Source organism: Diuraphis noxia, unplaced genomic scaffold (genome assembly GCF_037042655.1).
Source record: "Diuraphis noxia isolate RWA-SAM2 unplaced genomic scaffold, SU_Dnox_SAM2 contig0002, whole genome shotgun sequence".
NCBI classification, from domain to species: Eukaryota; Metazoa; Arthropoda; class Insecta; order Hemiptera; family Aphididae; genus Diuraphis; species Diuraphis noxia.
The window spans coordinates 48,573,631-48,595,030 of record NW_028301712.1 but is presented as its reverse complement, the minus strand read 5'-3'; the positions used below and the strand labels follow the sequence as shown (position 1 = coordinate 48,595,030).

Genomic DNA, 21,400 nt, shown 5'->3' with positions numbered 1-21,400 from the left:
TCTCGAATAAAATGCAATTTAGTATAGTGTTAAACGTCAACTTATCGTGTTTTTCCACAATAAATTGATTGTCAACTCACACATTTTTATTATTTACAAAAATTAATTTCTCACTAATATTAACTGTTGTAATGAACAAGGTTCGCCAAGTGTAATTATACATGAAAGACAAACACAGCTGTATAAAATAATATGCGAGAATATGGCATATTAATTTGCATGTATTATTACAGAAACCTAAGGCCTTAATGATTTAGTGAAAAAAAATGTACATAAAATAACACTAGGTACGTCATATCCGGAACATTAAATAAATATTTTATTTGTTCTGGTTTTTCAATCCACATTACCTATGCATTTTTACAATTCGTATTATTACATTAGGGGCGTGACTTATTGTTTCAGGTATTGTCACAAGGGTTGCAGAGGTATTTTCAAAGCCAACCAATCAGAACGCTATTTTCTATATCTAACGTAATTTTATTGATTTACGCAATCAGCAAACGATCAATCGCACTCTATTGCATACGGTGACTAAAATGCTACAACACACACGATAATATTATGTTCACTGTTCAGCCTTCGTATTCGTCTATAATACTATATTGATCGAAACCGGAAGTCGTTACTTCGTCAGCGTTTCTTTTAAACTTTGTCCAAACAATAAAGTCGTGGAATTCTGTATCACACTATATCCGTATTGTCAAACTCCTTAGAAGGAAATCGCATTAACACACTCGAATTATTGAGAAAAGGTAAAAAACCTATTGTTAAATAATTATTTACAATTTATTAGGTACTTCGTATTACTTGATACTTTTTTTTGTTAATGCTAAGTTCATTATTTGATCAATTCTCTTCCATAATGAATATAAAATGGCTTATTACCCATCCAAAATTTTCATATTTTTTTAACAAGTGTTTCAATAATAATTGCTAGTTATTGTAAGGAAAATTTGGTGCTTTAAGAATTCAATTTGAATAGGATGGTTTATACTTAACACTTAAGTGTTACGGGAATGTAAGTAATTTTGTAGGTTTTTTAAAATTATGAATACGTATACGTTGATTTTTAGTTTTTTTTTTAACAATCTTATCTCAAGTTTTTTATTAACAATGAATATTTCATTTTGATTTTAAATAATTGTTCGAAATGAATTAAATTAATATCCATAATTCCAAATTTAAGTTATTTAAATAATAACTAAAACCTTTGTTGTATGAAGCTTTATTTTGAAAGTTGTAACTTTTTAAGACTACTAATTTTCAGTTAGAATAAATTAAAATATTAGAAAACCTAGTTTTATTGCTATACAATTTAAATAAAATTATGAATTTTTGTTTTATCTCAATAACACAAACTCAGTAAAGTAAAAACCACATATTTATTATGACGCCCACACCCACATGTATTGTCACCGTCTTACAAGTACGGAACATTGCAAATTTTACGCTCAGCAGTTCATATTTAGCTGCGTTAATTAAAAATTTGGATTAAATTAACCTCATATTAAAAGATAAGAATATTATTTAGACGACCTCATGGGTATTTTACTATATTTTAGTTTTAAAGCGATAGTTATGAGTATTTTAAGATATATAAACAATTTACAATTTTAAAAATAATCATGACTTGCTTTAAAATTAAAATATAATAAAAGCCCATGTGATAACCTAAATGTAACCTTTAATTTTTATAAATGATCAATTCATTCTAAAATTTAAGCTAACAGAGCTAAATTTGAACTCCTACGCGTAAAATTTACTATGTTATGCACTTGTAAGATGAAAACAACACATGCGGGTGTGGCATCCTCTTAAGCGTATTTAAGTATTTTAGATTCAATGTTTTTCTTGCATATTTCTGCAGCAGCATGGCTCTGTTCTTACATGCATATATTTTACATTAAATAATATATGATAAACTTATTTTTAGAAGAGCTCAACTTAGGCGATGACATCGGAACAAGTCTTGGTTCAAATCCAGACAACAAAGTAAGCACCATACATTTTTTCAAAGCAACACAAATGTTATTGAAAAGTCTTTCTGAGGTAGAATAAAGTCCAGACATTAGACAACTACTTTAAGTGGTAAAAATATTCAAGTATGACATCCTCTTAATAAAACAAAAGATTATCACATTATAATACGATGCAATTAAAACCACTAAACACAAGTCTTAAGTTAACTAAATGTAATATATTTTTTCACAAATAATTTTTTAGTTTTTAAATATGAAAGTAAACAATAAAACAACTAGGTACATAATATTAATGTTATTTACACTTGATTATTACACAATTATTATTTTAGTAGGTATTTACTTTTTAAATAAACCAATATTATGTTGATAAATTTCAAAAATATGTGTTGTACCCTGTAGGTGTATCCTAACTTTATTTTATTTATTTTTTTTAAATATCCAAGTACACATTACTTTATTACCTGATGGTCTCATCGGGATCAGAACGAGGTCACATACACCTAGAACAGTTTCCGGATTTCTAGTACTACATTCGCCCCTCAGCGTGTCCATGGGGAAATCTAGCACTGCAGGTATTCTAGACTGATTAGGTACTATGCAACTTATTCCCAGAGCAAGTCCACTAAGAATTTTGGTATTTAATATGAAAATTACTGATATAAATTATTATTTTATTAATACCGTCGTGTACCACAATATACGAACTATTTGAATCATTTAGTTACTATGTATATGATTTACATCATTAATTCTGTACAGCCGAAATTAATAGCTATGTGTGCAAAATAAATTGGTCGTAAATTTAAAATGCAACAATTGTATTTTATAAAGTATTGTTAATAGTTATACCCACATAAACTTGCGTGATAATTAAAATAAAATTACCATGTTTGAAATTATTTTCTAAACCAAAAATCACTGATATTTTATGTAGCTATACAGACAAAATACTGTATTTAACGTATATTATGCATTAATGTTTCCATAGAGATAACTCTTAATTCAGAAAACGCAAGCAATCATTATAATTTATAATATATGCATTAAACTCTAAATGAAAATAAAATTTATAATACAGTATTATATTACGTTTTAACTTTATTCCGTTAATTTTCATTTCTATACGGATATAAATCAATCTGAGAATATCATCAATAATTTTTAAATGGAAATGTTTGGTGATTCAGATAATTCTTTACGAAACAAAGGCTGCAGGTAAAATATAGCTTTTGTGTCTAAATTCAAAGTATAGATAAATTTATTTTCTTTATGAGTAATATTGATAAGTATCTTATATTTCTTCTATTATATAGAACTTAAATCTGAGTAAATGGCATATGGGTCTCTGTGATAAGTGCTCTCATCTGCAACTTATTCTGGTTATATTAAATATAAGAAATTCTATTCATAAAGAAATTTTCAATTTATTTAATATTTGATCATATAAAAATATTTCAATATTCTAAAACTTGGAAAGATAAATATCCAATGTGTAGGTATTTACTTTTACCAATAAAATGCACTCTTAACGTTATATGATTTATTTACCATCGATTTGCGAGCACAGACTCAGTATAGGTAGATATGCACTTAATAGCATGATGATGGTTTTAATTACACAACAACTAAGTAATAAAGCTGCTATTTACTGATAAATAATTTATTTTAATTATACTCTTTTGTGTAGTAGACCAGAAATAAAATGCTAAACATTAGCTGATAATATGTCACTAATAATAAGTCGATAATTATTCGTATGTCTAAAGAATAACAACAATAATAATTAATAATATATATTATATACGATTATATATTATAACTATGATTACACGTGCTACTACTACATTGTAGGATTTGTATTCAAAACCTTTTTGACTTTAATTTTCTTTTGTGGAGGAAAAAATAAAAATAAAAACAAAAAGCAATTGTAATTATCTATCTCAATTCATAACATTGAAAAAGGTTGACAAGTGGGGCAACATGAACGTTTTCAGCCGCTATACCCTTTTTTTCTTCCCTCTCTTTCTATCTCTTTGCTTCCACGTCTATTCCGCTGGCAGTTTTTTAAACAAATTATAATTTGTAAAATACGTGCTACTGAAAATGAATACGAATAACACTCTGCTGCCGAGAGGACGCGGTACGACTGGCGGCGGCGTGTGCGGTTTCGGTTCACGGGACGCGTACAAATGTGTCCGTTTAATTAACAACAGTTAGGCGTAAAAAGTTTCGATGGTGCAAAAAATCACATCGTTAAAGAATGATATAAACAAAACTGTCAGCTAGTGTCAAGTGCAATAAAGACCTTGCACATCTCGTTCTATATAAAGTCAAAAGGTTAACTGTTGATCGTTTATTACGAGCAAAAAAAATACAATAATAATAATAATAATAACAACGAGAATATGGCAAAACAATGTCTATATAAAGCAAGAAAATTAAACATTGTATCAACCTTTTGTGCGTGAATAAATTTTATTGTTTAAACGACTGAAAGACAAAAGAATTTAATGCGATAAATTATTTTATAAATCAAAACCGAATGTGCTGGAAAATATATTTAAAATAAATAAAAATTTAGACATTACAGGTTTGGGAGGAGAGGGGAATTAATACATGTATAGTCGCATAAAAGTCAACGAATAAGACGCATTATGTAGGCATGTTTTACTGACAAATTATATAATTGCAAGCAGGGTGGTTCGTAGTTTATTTCGATTTTTCCAAAAAAAAAAAAAAAAAACAATTAACAAACAAACACAATGAAACTGCAGTTTTTTCTACTATATTCAGACATCGCGGCTTGTTAAGGTGTTCATTAATTCCTATAAGCTGTGCTTATTTATTTATTTCGTTGTCTTAATTAATGTATACAAGACGAAATAATAATATGTACCATGCTTATTGCATCGACATGAAAACTTCAAGTTACAAGATCCTATCAATATGTTTTTCATAATAATATAAGTAATATATTGTGATATTATCCAATATATTGTAATATCATCCAATATCATCCAACAGGAACCCACTCAAAAAACTTAAAATTTTTAAATTATTGGAAGATAATAATATTAATTGAAGATTTTTATACTTTGTTGGTTGTTGTTTTTACCGAGAACTACCAAAATTATCATAGTTTACAATATTAGAACTGGAAAACCTATTATAGTCAATTAATCTTGTAAACTGGGATGATTTAAAACTATTATTCAGAATTTGTGTGCTAAGCAGTAAAAATTGAGTTTACTATAATACATATTATACATCGCAATACAGTAATAAAGGCAAAAACTGTATATTTTTTTTATTGGTTATTAACTTAATATTTAATATGGCACATAAAATAAAAATATTTTTTTTTAAATCGCAGGGATGGCGGGGATTGAAGGTATAATAGTGGCAATTTATTACTATCTATAATTAGTTTAAAAAATAATATCAATCTCATCATGCCGATTAATCCGGTTTTCAATTTCGATTCACGTGCATAAATTTACCGTCGATTCGTATATAATACACTTAGGGCAGCCGCAGCTCGTCGATCATACTCAGTCTGTCACTGCAAGTACCTCTGTGCCTTTATATCTATCTCGTTCGAGTAAAAATACAACTCAAATTGATTTAGCGAAACTTTCCAAACAGTACTATATTGAAGTTATCAAAATGAACATTAGAACGCACGTTTTTCAAATGTCAAAATATATTGTTATGAAAAATAATCTTGACATAATATTAAATTATATAGGATGATTTACAGAGCATAATGCTCTGCACCCCCATTGACCCCTTTTCATTAATAATGCAGTTATTTAAAATCTCGTTTTTGATATTTTTCTATATACGTCACGATTACCTATATTCTCAAATCTCTATGATTATTAACTGTACTAGATACTTAAAGATGATCATATGGACATACAAACTTTTTTTTTTTATGAAAACTACACCTCTTTTATTCTGTATATTTTTAGTGGATATTTTTTCTGAAAAATACCAAACTAAAATTCAAAAAAGTCATTTTTGAGTTATTTAACTCTGTGTACTAAGAATAATAGGTCCATGAAAATGGATTTTATAATATATGAACGAGATTTAAAAATATTATAAATTATAATATTTACATCAATCAGATAGGTTACATTGAATATCTGTTTTGTATGTATTAAGCAATATTATTGGATTAGCCTACAAACACGTATCACTATCAGGTATCTATGATAAAGTATTACACAATCGAGGTATCGGGTCATATTATTTTCTGAATATATATACATTTTCTATTAAAAACCTAATAATTTTAATCGTTTGAGTTCTTGAAATGCGTACCACAAAAATGAAATTTTAAATATTTTTTTATAAATAATTTTTATTCAGTTAAATTTCAAAATAGTAAAGGAAAATTATGATCATCTAGTAGGTAGTTACATTATAAGAGCTTGATTTGAGGAGATAAGACATGGTTTGTTTAGAAGGGCGAGGGATCTGAGTTCCCAAGTCCCACCCTCTTTTTATTCCAATTTCCAATGATTCTGTATAGCTATCATTATTATACATGGTTTTTTTTTTTTTTTTTTTTTTTTATTTTAGAACCATCAGCAATAAAACTATTATAGTTCGACAATTAGATTAAAACGATAAATAGAATTTGTGTGTACAATTTAAACGATAACATTGGTATGAATATAATGTTAATAATAGTTTTAGCATATATAAAATAATAGAGAGAAAAAAGATAAGATAAAAACATAATGAGGTGATTATTGTTAACAATGATAAATAATAACAACTAAGCAACTTTAGTTAGAAGTGAATTGAGGACTGTGGTTAGCAGGGAGATAAGAGGACTAATAATAGCGTTTAGATTGGAAATAAAGTTGGACAGAATGGTTGAGATGGGTGGAGATGAACCATTCGTGTTGTGATTTTTCGTTGCTTCTGCGTAGTTTTTCAGTTTGATAGGAGGAGGTTCGGTTGGAATGTTGGCCGCCAGAGGGACTGCTGGAGGAACCGGTGTATCATTATTATCTGTGTTATTCATTTTTCGTGCAAGGCGCCTCTTGAGATAATATTTTTTTTCCTGCTTGAAGGCTGGGCAGCCTCTATAGTTGGCGGTATGAGCGCCGGAACAAAGTACGCACTTGGCCGGTATGGCACGAGATTTGGTGCATTCATCAGTGGGGTGGTTTTCACTGCATTTGACGCAACGTGGTTGATGGTTACACCAGTTACGAGTATGTCCGTACATTTGACATTTTTTGCATTGGGGAGGTTGGCGAGATTTTCTGGGCTTTTCGATTATAACTATGGAGTTTAATAACTTAGTTACTTGAAATATTTCTAAATTATGTTCCTTTGGTTCAAGGTTGATTAGAAATAGTGGCAACGGTGCCTTTGTTTTTTTATTCTGAATATTGCTAACGTTAAGGACAGAAAATCCCAATTCATCAAGGACTGTCTTGATATCCACGGTGGGAGTGGAGTAGTGTAAGTGGCGGATTACAGCTTGAATTGGACGTAAATGTTGAGGTGTGTGTGTGTGAAAAGACACACGGCTCTTATTAAGAATAGACGCAGCATTAGCAAAAATATTGTAATTGGCCGAACGAATCGTTATGAATGCCATAGAAGACTTAAAGGTAACTGCGTCTGGGCCCAAAATGGAAATAATATCATACTTGAGCTTTGAGAAGTTAGTGACATTTTTAATGTAGATTGTCGGAGCGCTGTGGCTAGATCCGTCGCTGGTCGGTTGAGTAGACGTTTTCTTTGAATTATCCCCTTGAACTAGTAGCTCATCTGTAACTGGGGGTGGACTGAATACCTCTGGTTCGGAAGTTGTGCCATCCTCGAGGGCGGCAAACCTATTTGGGGTGACAAAAATTTTGCTTTTCTTTTCGTCAGTTGTTGGAGAAGACAGAGATGACGATAAATTGCGTTTATTGTGCGTGTTATTTCGATACATATCGAATGGCCGCGTACCTATATAGTTACGCAACAAGCAGGTAATTGAATATAAAACGCATGACGCTATCGGGTAACGATAAGGAGTAACATGCGTGTTTACTCTACGACGGTCGGCACCGAACTCATATTATACATGGTTATTACCTTCACTTTATTAATTTTAATTTTTAATCGGTCTATTAAAATGTATTACCGTCGATTTTATGGTGATTTAATTTAAATTATAAAATCAATAGTATAAGCCATTAATATTAAATTACTATAAAAATTTACTACCCACTATAAATTTGTATGCTTCATTTTCTCCGGTGCTTTTCGTCAAATAATAAACTCAAAACAAGCATATTTACTTTTTCTTTTATATATAAAACTATTAGGTGCATACCATAAACGCACCTACGTAGATCATGTCAATTTTTGTATTTATTGTTCCAACAAATATTTTTATATCTCATTTTTCTAAATTTGATTATTCTAATGATTGGAGAAGAAAGTTTAATAAGGAATTACAGGAAGAACTGGGCCTAGCGCCAGTCACTAGCTACATAAAGGGACAAAGATTACAGTGGTTTGGGCACTTAATGAGGAGAAGCAATAGAAGAAACTATAAGGGCAGTGATAGAATGGCAACCAAAAGGGAAGAGACCTCGAGGCAGACCAAGGAAAAGATGGCTTGACATAATAGAAGAGGATCTTAAAACTGTGGGAGTTAAAGAATTGAAGGAAATTATACAAGATCGAGAAAAATGGAGGGACATAGTGTTGGCGGCAAAAACTCTAATAGAGTTATAAAAGCCAGTTATGATGATGATGATGAATTTTCTAAATTAGGCCTTTAAAACTATAACTATTTATTTTATTCAAGTTTTCACAAATAAATAATATGTATTATTTATAATTTTTCTTTCTTTTAAAATTTTTACTGGGATGGTTTATCGTTTAAGCTATATAATGTGTAGTACTATAAACATGTCAACACAAATTGTTAGTTCACTATTGTTACAGCAATTTATCGATAATAATATAAAAGGAAAACATAAATTTGTGTTTTTGTGTTTATATTATAATGGTGCATATAAATTTTAGTTATATGTACCTATATAAGTGAAGAAAATACGAAAATACGTAAACGCTAATTTATTCTCAATATTTACAATTGTCTTCATATTAAGCTAAAATATTAATACACGTTTTTATCTTAAACCTCCTCGCATGTTATAAAAAAGTTATAACTTCAAGTTACTGTTAGCGTGTTCCATGAATATGTACATTAGACTGATTTAATATATATATTATATGTATATATATATATATATATATATTCTAAAAATATCAAAGATTTCTTAAAATTTGTTTAAATACATAGCACCGAGAAATGTTTAAACGAAGTCACGACGAGTTTAATGGTATAAGTAAAATACATGTATGCATTACAGATAAAATTAGGATAGTAGTATAATTATTAATTATATTTTGATTTAATTTTTAATAATAATAATAACAATAATGATAATTCATAATTTTCAAAAAATAATGTTACAATGTTTGTTTGACTTACTGATTTTGATATAGTTCACCGCTAAGAAAAACCTTTTTAGTAATCCATTATACAGGAAAACTTATTAAAACTCTAATAAGTGTAATTTTATTTAAATATAATAGTATTTTGTGTAAAATATCTAAAAATAACTATTAATTAGATTATAAATTTAAGGTTTAGTCATAAAAGTATAATACTGATTACTGAATGATGAACAGTAGTTTTTGTTTTTGACATACCTATAATGTATATAAATAATACAGCGTACGTTTCTTTTAAGACTTACTTATACATATTACACATTAGATACTTATTAGTGGATAAATGAAAAAAATAGGATTAAAAATTGTACGTGCACACATTATAAAGCACGAAGATTCTATAAAAATATGTTATTTTATTAGCAAACAAATTTATTTCTAAATTTTAACCAAAAATATTTATTTTCTACCATCTTTTTTAAGATCTTCTTCTCGAAATTTGAGTCTTATAACCGAGTTTTTCACAATATCTTAGGATATTTCCGGATCGTTCCAGAAGATTTTGAGTTTATTAAGTGGCTGAAACTTATATCCCCGAGTCTTTTAAGCGGCGTCCATTGTATTATAATATATACAAATTTTAGCTATAACAGAACTTTTGAAGAAAATTTGTAAACTAAAAACAATCTATAATACCTAATGATAATATTTATTTATTTTTTTTTTTTTTTTAAATTAATTGTTTATGGCATCAACTACATAATTATTAGTCGGCGTTACATATTAAATTTACATTAATTACTTACATATTATTTGCTTTCTACTTATTACTTATAGTTAAGGATTTACATTTTAATCTAAGTTTGAATATTTAAATCAGTTGACGCAGTTCTGTTGAGTTGACGAAATTGAGGAGTTTATTGGTCGTCTCGGGAGTGGGTGATAGCGTCTCGTATAGTGTATCAGGTAGTTTTAATTCAATGCGCCTTTCACTGAATCGATGACATTCTGTTAGTATATGCTTGACTGTGATGATTGTTCCACACGTTAGGCATGGTGGAGGGTCTTCTTTGGCCATGCGATATCCGTGTGTTATGCGCGTGTGGCCTATTCGTAGGCGGACAAGAATTACCTCGTCTCTTCTGGACATCTCAAATGATTTGGGCTATGGTAGTATCGAGTGTTTTATTTCCCTTAGTTTATTGTTATCACATTTCGACCAAAGGTTTTGCCATTCATCCATGTACTTGAATTTGGTTGAGTTTATCAAGTCTCTGTCCGATATGAGGGGGCATACTTCAAAAGCGGTGGTACCTGTTGTTTCTTTTGCTTTTAGATCAGCTTCTTCGTTACCTCTTATGCCGACGTGTCCCGGGATCCATGCGAGTGATATACTATTTTTACGTACATAGAGTTCATTAATTATATGGCAGATAATTGGTTGCGACGTATTTAAATTGTATATGCTGATTAAGTTACTTAAAGAATCGGACATTAATAGATATTTCTTATCGTTAGTACAGAGAATGCTTTGAATGGCTATAAGTATCGCTAGGGCTTCTACAGTATAAATACTACATACCTCATCAGTTTTTAATTGTATGTTTATGTCATTAGATATCACGGCTAATCCTGACTTCTGATCGATTTTCGACGCGTCGGTATATTATATCTGTGTGTGTTCGGGGTACGATTGAAGAAGTTCGTAATGTAGACCTTTATAAATATTCTTATCAGTAGTATTTTTGTTGTATAACGATAGACTAAGGTCTATTATATTTTTATTGAATCGCCAAGGGGGTGTGCTTTGAATTGTATTGTTAATTAAGGTTACGTTTTTAATAATGAAATCTTGTTGTCTTTCATAAATTAATCTGAGATAAGATGCATTTATTGGTTTTGCCTGGGACCTTTTTTTAAAGATTTTTTTTGTACACTGGATTCTCTTGGTGTTTGGCTATTTTTAAAATGTACTTGGTTTCGAGCTGTTTTCTTCTTAAAGAAAGAGGAGGTTCTCCAGCCATACACAATATGCTTGGCACTTGGCTACTTTTAAATGCACCTAAAGATAAGCGAATGGCGAAATTTTCTATTGTATTTAGCATTTGCATGGTTCTACGGTTAGCCGCTCCGTAGACTATTGAACCGTAACCAATTTTCAATCTAATTAAGGTTTTATATATTTTAATTAGACTGTCTGCATCAGATCCCCATTCGGTGTGAACTATTGATTTTATAATTTTAATTGATTTGAGCGTATGGATTCTTAACAGTTTGATGTGTTGGCACCAGTTGAGTTTATTATCAAATGTTAACCCAAGAATTTTAACATTGTCGCAGTAGTCAAGTGTTGTCTTTTCAAATTTAATTATAGGTTTGGTTGTTTTTCTTTGACGGGAGAAAAGTATGTATTTGGTCTTGTTCGGAGAAAAAGTGAAACCTGTTTCGAGGCTCCATTTACTTAACTTATCCAGTGTTAGTTGTATTTGATTTTTTATTGAATTCATGTTTTTTCCTTTACAATATATGTCAGTGCATCATTGACGAAAAGTTTGATCACCGTGGATGGAGGGACTTGAGTTGACATTTCATTAATTGAGTTGAGGAATAATGTTACGCTTATAGATGATCCTTGTACTACGCCATTTTCGCTTGTGAACGGTACGGATAAGGTATTTTTAATTTTTACTTGAAATGTTCTATCATAGATGTGATTTTTAATAAATTTGAGCATGTTACCATGAATGTCGAATTGTTGCATAATTTTTAACACCCTATGTCTCCAGACGGTGTCGTAAGCTTTTTTAAGATCAAGGCTTATCAGTATTATATTTTGATGGTTAATTTATTAGCGCGTCACTGATATCCGTCTGCAGTAAGGTTACCAGTATATCATTAGTAGATCTATTTTTTCGAAAGCCGTGTTGATGAGTTGACAGTAAATTATGTTTTTCAAGATACCATATGAGTCAATGATTGACCATCTTTTCTATTATTTTACTCATAGTGTTAAGTAATGATATGGGGCGGTAACCTTCGGTGGTATGCAAGTCTTGACCATTTTCGGTATAGGCACGACTATTGCTTGTTTCCAGTTGTTAGGGAAGTTTCCTTGCACCCATAATTTATTATATATTATTAGTAGAATTTCTTTAGCTTTGATAGGCAAATTTTGAATGAAAACGAACGGAATATCATCAGGTCCACAACTTTTGCTTTTCATTTGATTCAAACTGTTGTTTAATTCTGATAAGTTAAATATATCGTTAGCGCAATACAGTCGTTATTAATATTCATGTTTGGTTCGTATATTATTGGATTATTTTGTTCATATATATTTTTAATTGCGAGGAATCCATCATTGAGTTGTTTATTACTGCTATTCGATTTGAATTTGTCAAATTATGTCAAATGGCTCCGTAACTATAGCTCCGTCATTAACTAGTATTTAGTGTTTTGGGATGTCATAGCTGTGAAGGTTTGTTTGTGAGAAAATGATTGTGTGTTGGAGGAAAGATTATGTTGAATAGGTGGTTGGTTGTGATCCATTTGGATTGGTGTGATACGAACAGTAGTACGTACCTTGTGAGTATATTGCAGTCGCAGATGTAGTGTAGCACACGCGGGAACCGGTTGCGCACGTCTTTACTCGTTGAGCGGTACTCGCGAACTGTAATGATAATATTATAGTGTTCAATGTGTTCATATTACAATAATTACAAAAAAACTTTTTTTTAATAATAAACGTCAGTGAGCTAATGTTCTTAAAAATAAATATTAGAAAAAAAGTTTCTTTTTATATAGAAATATTAACGACCGTGTGTATTCACTTTAGTGTCACTTAGTTTTTAGTATGTGCTAACCTATAAATACTGCCGTGCTGGTATGTCAAATATGTACAAAAAAATCCAACGTTCAAGATGAAAAAAAATATATATATTAGAAAAGTGATTATACCATAGTCTGTGCCATCATTTTAATTTGGGCACATGTAGATGTCCGCGGATAGTATAGAAAACGATCAAAATAATAAATTACCATTTATCCCTTGTCATAAACTCATAGTAACAAAATGATTTTTCAGGACTGGGCAGTCGAACTAACCTGAAGTAATACAAACTTCACAGTGAGTTGTCTACATTCATGAGACGTAAAACACTCATTATTTGTAAAAACTATATACTTTTTTCAAAATTTTAGATACATTATGCTGTTATGAAAGTATATAAATTTTTAATATTTTTCACCCTTATATTTATTAGATAAACCAGTATCAACTTTTGATTTTTAAATGACAACCTATATTAAAAATATCATAAATTAATAAGGCTATATTTTTAATAAATTGTCGCGTTTAAATTTTCATTTTTCGTTAATCCGTTGACGAGATATAGTCTCCCAAAGTTGGATGGTTTTGGGGTGGTGTTTATCCTGTGTAAATGTGTTTACCTATTTTGGGGCAAAACTTAGGCTTAACTATCGTTCTTACTGAATTTATTTGAAAAGTGTATTATTTTTTACGCTAGAGTACAAAAATCCCAATTGCTGCGGCCGTGGTACTGACATAGTATAACACATTTATACACAATAACACCACCCCAAAACCATCCAACTTTGGGAGACTATACCTATAACTCGTCAACGGATTGACGAAAAATGAAAATTTAAACGTGAAAATTCGTTAAAAAAATAGCCTTATGATATTGTAACATAGGTTGACATTTAAAAATCAAAAGTTGATAGTGGTTTACCTAATAAATATAAGGGTGAAAAATATTAAAAATTTATATAGTTTTAGAACAGTATAGATCTAAAATTTTGAAAAAAAAAGAAATTTGAAAAAAGTAAATAGTTTTCATAAATAATGAGTGATTTACACCTCATGGATCACCCTATATATATATCAACAGTAAAATGGCCTATGGTAATGACTAATAAAATATGACGTGCGCGTTATTCCGCTAGTCAAGGTTAAACAGTGAACACCGCAAAAAAATCAAACTATAATGAATATTAAAAATTAGGAATCAAAAATTTTAATTCCAACAAGAATACGATTATAGATAATTTTTAACGAAGAAAACTAGGTATTTGTAAGTTCGTCCATTTACGAGCTATTTATTATTTTTTTTTAACAAAACAATAATTTTAATCGTAATTAGTAAATACAATTATTTTACTTTACGTTATGAAATATAGCGAAAATGAATATGAATATTATATTAAAACAAAACAATCAAACCATGGTACCAATGAACACAAAAATCAATAATATGCAGAATTCAACAAGCCAATTTTAATTTTTCACGTAACTATAGGATTGCATATTAAAAGGTATAATTTTTTACATAAAAATGTCGATCGTTTCCATTTATTAATTTGATTGTATTAAAAATATTATGTCGCATTATATTTTGTTTTTTCTCCAGAAAAATATTTAAACTTAACCCTTAAATTAGTGGTATAGAACTCTCAAGCCTAAACTTTATTTCAGCTGTAGGTTTTACTTTAAAAATACCTTGTGATTTTAGATTCTGAACGAAGTGATGAATGTAAATGTATTGATTTTACAATGATGTGTGTTTTTTTGTTTTTTGTTTTTGTGTCTGTAACTCTGTATACAGCAAAACTAGTCAAAATAATGCTTCAATTTCCAAATCGATTTTTTTATATGGTTGTAATTCAAAAACTAATTACTGTAAATACTTTAAATTTTTACCAAATGTTTATGTTAGTTTTATCTATATACAGTTTAATTTCCAAAAACATTTGACTTTTTTTGAGTTATTTATAGAACACTGAAATTTTCGATTTTTATGAGAATTTTTTTTTTGAAGTGTCGGTAAAAAAATGTTGGATGACCAAAAAAACTTGAACATTTAATACAAGTTTCCTTATGAGTTGTTCTTATCATAGCTAAATAAAATTAAAAATCGTTAGACACAATTTTTTTTATAAGCGTTTATAGTTAAAATTTTTACAAAATCTGTCGAAAACGCAAAAATTTACAAGTAATTTTGAAGTTGAAAAATCATAACATTTTTTGTGTTTATAACTAAGGATTAAGAATACAGCACTAAGTTTTCCGTAAGTTTTTCTTCAAGTAGCTATAGAGAAAACTCGAAGCATCATTATAGAAAAAATTTTAAGCGCGTTTAAATTTTAAATTTTTACGAAATAGCGTAACGATAACGATTTATCCTCAAACGAGTCAAACAAATCATTTTAGTTCAGAATCGATTTTCGTATACAATGATCCTATCATTGCATTCAAATTTAATCCCATCCATTACAGTAACCTACTGTACAGCAGAGCGACATCCACGACTTACCCATTTTTTTTTCTGAAATCACAAATAAATGTTAATTGTTTTTGGGATTTCATTAATACCTAGATAGTTAAACAAAAACTCCTGTGTAAAATAACTTTTTTTTTACTTCGTATATAATATGTTAATGATTTTTTTAATTGTTAGTTAAAATATATTTTACCTAATACATATTTTATTTCCCCGTTTTACCATTCACCATGGAAACCAAGTATTGATTCAATACAAAACATCTTTTTTTCTATTGGTGTACTATATAAATAATTATAATAAATAGTATATACATTCAATATGATGGGTATAACGTCTTAAATCTTAATTCTCAACAAACAACTACAGTCTAGAAAATTATTACGTATTTCTAATGTATACCGATTTATCGTTTTAGTATTGTCAATATTTGAACTCATAAATACGTTTATACTTCAGAATTTAACTAGTATAAATATATTTATATACTAAATATTGTATAGTATTATATACAGGGTGTCCCACGAGGATTTACCCATTGCAATATCTCACGAAATAATGGAGATATTAAAATTCTGGTTTTGTAATAAAACTCACAGAGATAAGAACTACAATTTACTTCAATTATTTAACATATAAATACGGTTAATAATCAATTACCTATTAATTAATAGTGGTATTTTAATTATGTCTCGTTAATCTTGCAACCGCAGAAATCACGGTAGGTACTTGGTATGCTACACCTTGGCATGTACGTAGATAGTAATTTTCCTTGATCCTAACTGTAGTACAAGTAGATATAATATACGATACACTATTGTACAATAATAGGTATGTCGTATATATAAGTATTAAGTACATCCAGGATAGCCGACATGTATACGGTTTTGTTACATCCCCCCTCACAAAAAAGAATGAATATGTTTATTATAAAATAATTTTTCCTTTTTAGAAAAAAATACATTACATAATAATAATACGAGTATCATTGGTGAAACAGAAGACGACGTTAATTTTATTGATGACAAAAAAAAAATTAACGAATTAGTCGTTAATATTCATCTCAGACTATACATTAGTGTTTTTTCTCATATAAAAATAATTGTTGTCCTTATAAAACATAACGTAAATTAAAAATATAAAAATTTATTTTATTTTATGTTGCATCTTTTTACATGAATGCAGTTTAACGCAAATGGTCAAAACAAACAAAATTTATGAACGATTGCGTAAAATTGTATATTATAAAAATATTATTTCATTTGGTTAAAGAATTTATTATCCTCTTGTATATTTATTAATCTAATTCAATCTATGGTAATGGAATGTTAAAAAATTTAAATTCACTGGAAAAGAATGTATTTCATTTGTTTTTTCTTATGTATGCCTGTGAACATTTTTTTTTCTATTTCGGTTAGAGGGAATGCTCCAAAAGTTTCGCGAGATACTATTTAATATCAGGAATCAATTGGTGTACTTCGAATGGAAATTGTTTCACGACATTCTCTCAATAGTTTCCCAAAGTGCGAGGAAAAACTGAATTGGCAGGCGTCGAAGTTTTTGAAGGAATGTCTGCAGCGAGCATGGATTTTACCAAGCTTAGCTCGAAATTGTATTAAGAATTTACTTCGTTGCAGATGCAAAAAAAAAACACATATGACATCGATTAGATGAAAGATAATATTTTACATTATAATATTATTGTTGCTATAAAAAATGTTTATATTTCAATATAATATTCCCTTGACGCATTTACGGTAACACGGCGGTTTGTGTAGGCATTTTGGCTACACCACAACCATGTAGTTCGTCATCTCGATGTCTCGTAAGAACGGTTTATTTAAAAATACGTTAAAGTATGATACATTAATATACCATCTATTATAATAGTTAATGTAAAAGACATATTTTAAGACAGTTAAGGGGCTTGATTTTTTGGTATTTAATCAGATTTTTTTTTTTAGTTTTTTATTAGATATAAACAATCTGTACAATATTAGCACAATAAGCTTATTTGATGAGAGCATAGAAAACAAACAAAACAGAAAAAAAAATTAAATTAAATTAAAAAATAAATAAATAAGACATGAAAGGTGTGATTAAGCAGCCACCCATTAGTGACTCTTGACTATTGATTAATTATTATAACTACATACAGACTTTAGTCATTTAAGTTTTGTAAAAGGTCACAGCACCATTTCCTTTTTAATCTGCGGTTAGGATTTCCTGGGAGTGTAAGGATGGAAAGATCTTTTATGAGAGGGTTTGGATGGGTTTGAAGTCGTTTGTGAAAACGTGTATAAAAAATGTGTGCTTCCTCTACAATAGTTCTCATATGAAGATTGTTATGAAGAGTTTGGTTAGAGATATAAGGCGGGGCATTAGATAGTCGTCGGATTGATATATTTTGGAATGTTTGGATTCGATTAGTGTTGGATTTTTCGGCAGCACCCCACAGTTGGAGTCCATACGTCCAGATTGGTTTAAGTAGAGCTTTGTAGATTAATAGTTTGGTGTTAAGGGTGGAGCACTTATTTCTAATTAAGAGAGGTCTGAGCATGCGCATGCGATTATTTAAAGTTAGTCGTTTGGTTTGTAGGTGTTTATTCCATGTCAGTATTTTATCAAGAATCAATCCTAGATATTTTACAGTATCGGAAGTGGGAATTTGTACATTGTTAAGGGTTACGTTTGGACATATCCCTTGTTTGAGTGTGAACGTTGTGTGTATGGATTTATTTTGACTCGCCATTTTTGGTACCAATCGGATAAGTGATTTAGATGTACTTGTAAGTTGGATGAGGCAGTTAGAGGATTCTTATTAATGGATAAAATTACTTTGTCGTCGGCATAATCGGCTACAATAGTTTGTTGCGTGGTGGGTTGGTCAGCTACGTAGACGTTGAAGAGAAAAGGGGAAAGTATACCACCTTATTGTGGTACACCCGCTTTAATTGGTGCGATTCCTGAAATCGATGAGTTGTATTGGACTTGAAAGTATCGATCAGTCAAATAAGATTTAATTAATAAGTATAATGATGAGGGAAGAAATTTTTTAAGTTTAAATTGCAAACCTTTATGCCACACTCGGTCGAACACTTGTGCTACATCTAGAAAAACACAAGAGCAATATAGCTTTTTTTTCCAGGGATGTAGAAATAACATCAACAACTCGATACACTTGGTGTATTGTGCTATGGGAGTTTCGGAACCAGAACTGAGTATTTGGAAGTACATTGTTACTGATAATATGCGGTATTAAGCGTTTTAAAATAAGTCTTTCCAAGATTTTTGAGAGAAATGGCAAGAGACATAATATTGGATTTAATCAGATGAGACGATATTTTAATCAGCAGGGGAAGATAAATTATTAAAACAGTATATACTTAGAATATTGAACAAACAAAAATAAACTCTTTCTTTCCAATTACATAAAAAAAGTGACTAAATGATGCGTAACTGTGTAATTTTAATATTGTTTTTTAAATTTTTTAAATTTTTCGATACATAATTTGTAATGCAGTAGAAATCATTTATAAGTTTATAACATTGATTTGTTGACATATTATCTGGTTTTATATTGCCTTAAAGTAAAGGTAGATCTGAAAAAATACATAGGTAGGTAAGATTTATATGTTAAATTGTATTGGTAGTTATCAGTTATGCCAATGTCTATCGGTTACACTTGATTTTCTTTAGGATCTATATTAATTTTACCCCTGAAATGTGTGCATTTCCTGTATACAAATTGAATACAATAGTCACCTAAAAATAGCTTAAAATAAAATACTGAGGAAATTTTACTTTCGATCCCCTAAATACCAACTAGATATAATTTTCTACAAGAAACAACCGCAAAGTTGAAAATCAATGCAGTATTTCTACAAAGTAGATTATATCAATCTTTTTTAACCCAGCGATGGTTTACCTAGGTTCTTCCATAATTTGAACATGCAGATGCCGAATTTTTATTTTAGACATTGGTTCCTATAACCCTTAACATATATTGATTTAATACGATAATTGTATAATTTAAATACTTTGGATATTGTATTTTAAAGTAACATACAATAAATAAACAGTGGTGAACACTCTGTCTCTCATGTCTCTGAAGAAAAACAAATTTTAATTTTAATTAAATAATAAAGCAATATATTTTGTCAGCTTAATAAATTACGATATTTGTATCATAACACCGTCGCGTCGTGTCGTAAATCGACTGCAGTGTACAGGCAATGAGTTGAAAAATTGCAAAACCACAAAAATATCATTTTGTTACACTTAAAGTAGTTCACGGGTCATTACAATAATATTGTATAGACGTATAGTAGATTATTTTTTTTATAAAAAAAACACATTTTCGACGACGATGGAGTGAAACTTGAACCTATAGGCAGGTACTTGTAAAGTCCAGTAAATTGTAAAAAACAATAAAAATCAGTGCACAAGAATAACGTGATATTTGTAACCTTTTTGGTATTTGTTTTTCAGCAGTCATAAATGATAATATTTTTGATAAAATACATAGACTAATCGCAGCAAAGGCCACTTTCATATAATTGGATTGGCGACTGGCGAGGATGATTTGCAGTGACAAAAAGCTGCGCCATGGCCCCGTGTGCGGTAGACATTCGGTAAAAAAAATATTTTATATTTTAATATTTATTTTTCAACTAAAAATAAGTTTTAAAAAAAGTCCGGAAGTCATTAAAAAATAAATAAATACTTTCCGCTGAAAATGTTGAGTGGGTTTTTCCACTTCAATGTAGTTGATACACACAAACACACAAAAATATTATATTATATAGTTTGAGAGGTCGATTTCGGACCCTCGGCTTTTGAATATAATAATAGGTATAATATAATAAAGCTGATGGCAAGACTTCCGCTTTCCAGCAATACACTCGTCATCCACAAGACGTCTGTCAATGTTTAGCTGGTTTGTGCACGGTATCATCTTCAAAGGCCTCGATTGTAGTCAACAAAGAAACCTTTTAACACGTCTAATACAATGTACACTATAATCCACGAGTTTTTTTTTTATTGTTAAAAATTTTAACCAGGCACGTATACATCGATGGTGGGGGTGGAAGGTTCACGAAATTATTTTCCCAGTATAGTAACATACCTACTTACTTACTTCTGAACAAAAGACATACATAAAATTTTAATATTTAGCATAATAATAGTCACATTAAAAATAATAAGTAAAGAGGATGAAATTTTCGCTATACAATTTGTATTGCTATATTTTGTAACCCCCCCCCCCCAATTTTTATTCTGTGTACGTGCTTGATTTTAACATAAATTATGGTATACACAATAAGCCATTTGTAAAAACCTTTTTTTCCAAGTCGATTATTTACTCAGATAATAATAAAATATAAAACTGTTTAGTCAAACCCTAAAAAATAATATGCTCTGAAATTTTAGCAATAGGTGATTTTACTCTAAAATTGTTCAATAATCTAATAAACAATTCTACATGCTGCACATAAACCTAGGAGCAAAAAATTGAGCTGACAATTTATTTTTAAGTGTATATTATATAGATAACATTACTATGATTTAATTCATTATAATTATTTTAATAAAACTAGCTAATCCTGTGCACTTGTTGCTCATAAA

General features: G+C 29.5%; 1 long non-coding RNA gene across 1 annotated transcript; it reads left to right on the top strand.

Annotated features, from left to right (window-relative positions):
* The first annotated feature begins 551 nt into the window (after positions 1 to 551).
* Positions 552 to 20,401, top strand: LOC149058597 (uncharacterized). Its single transcript, XR_016190223.1, has 3 exons — positions 552 to 755; positions 1,937 to 1,995; positions 20,264 to 20,401. It is a non-coding gene; the product is annotated as an uncharacterized LOC149058597 (long non-coding RNA).
* The last annotated feature ends 999 nt before the right edge of the window (positions 20,402 to 21,400 follow it).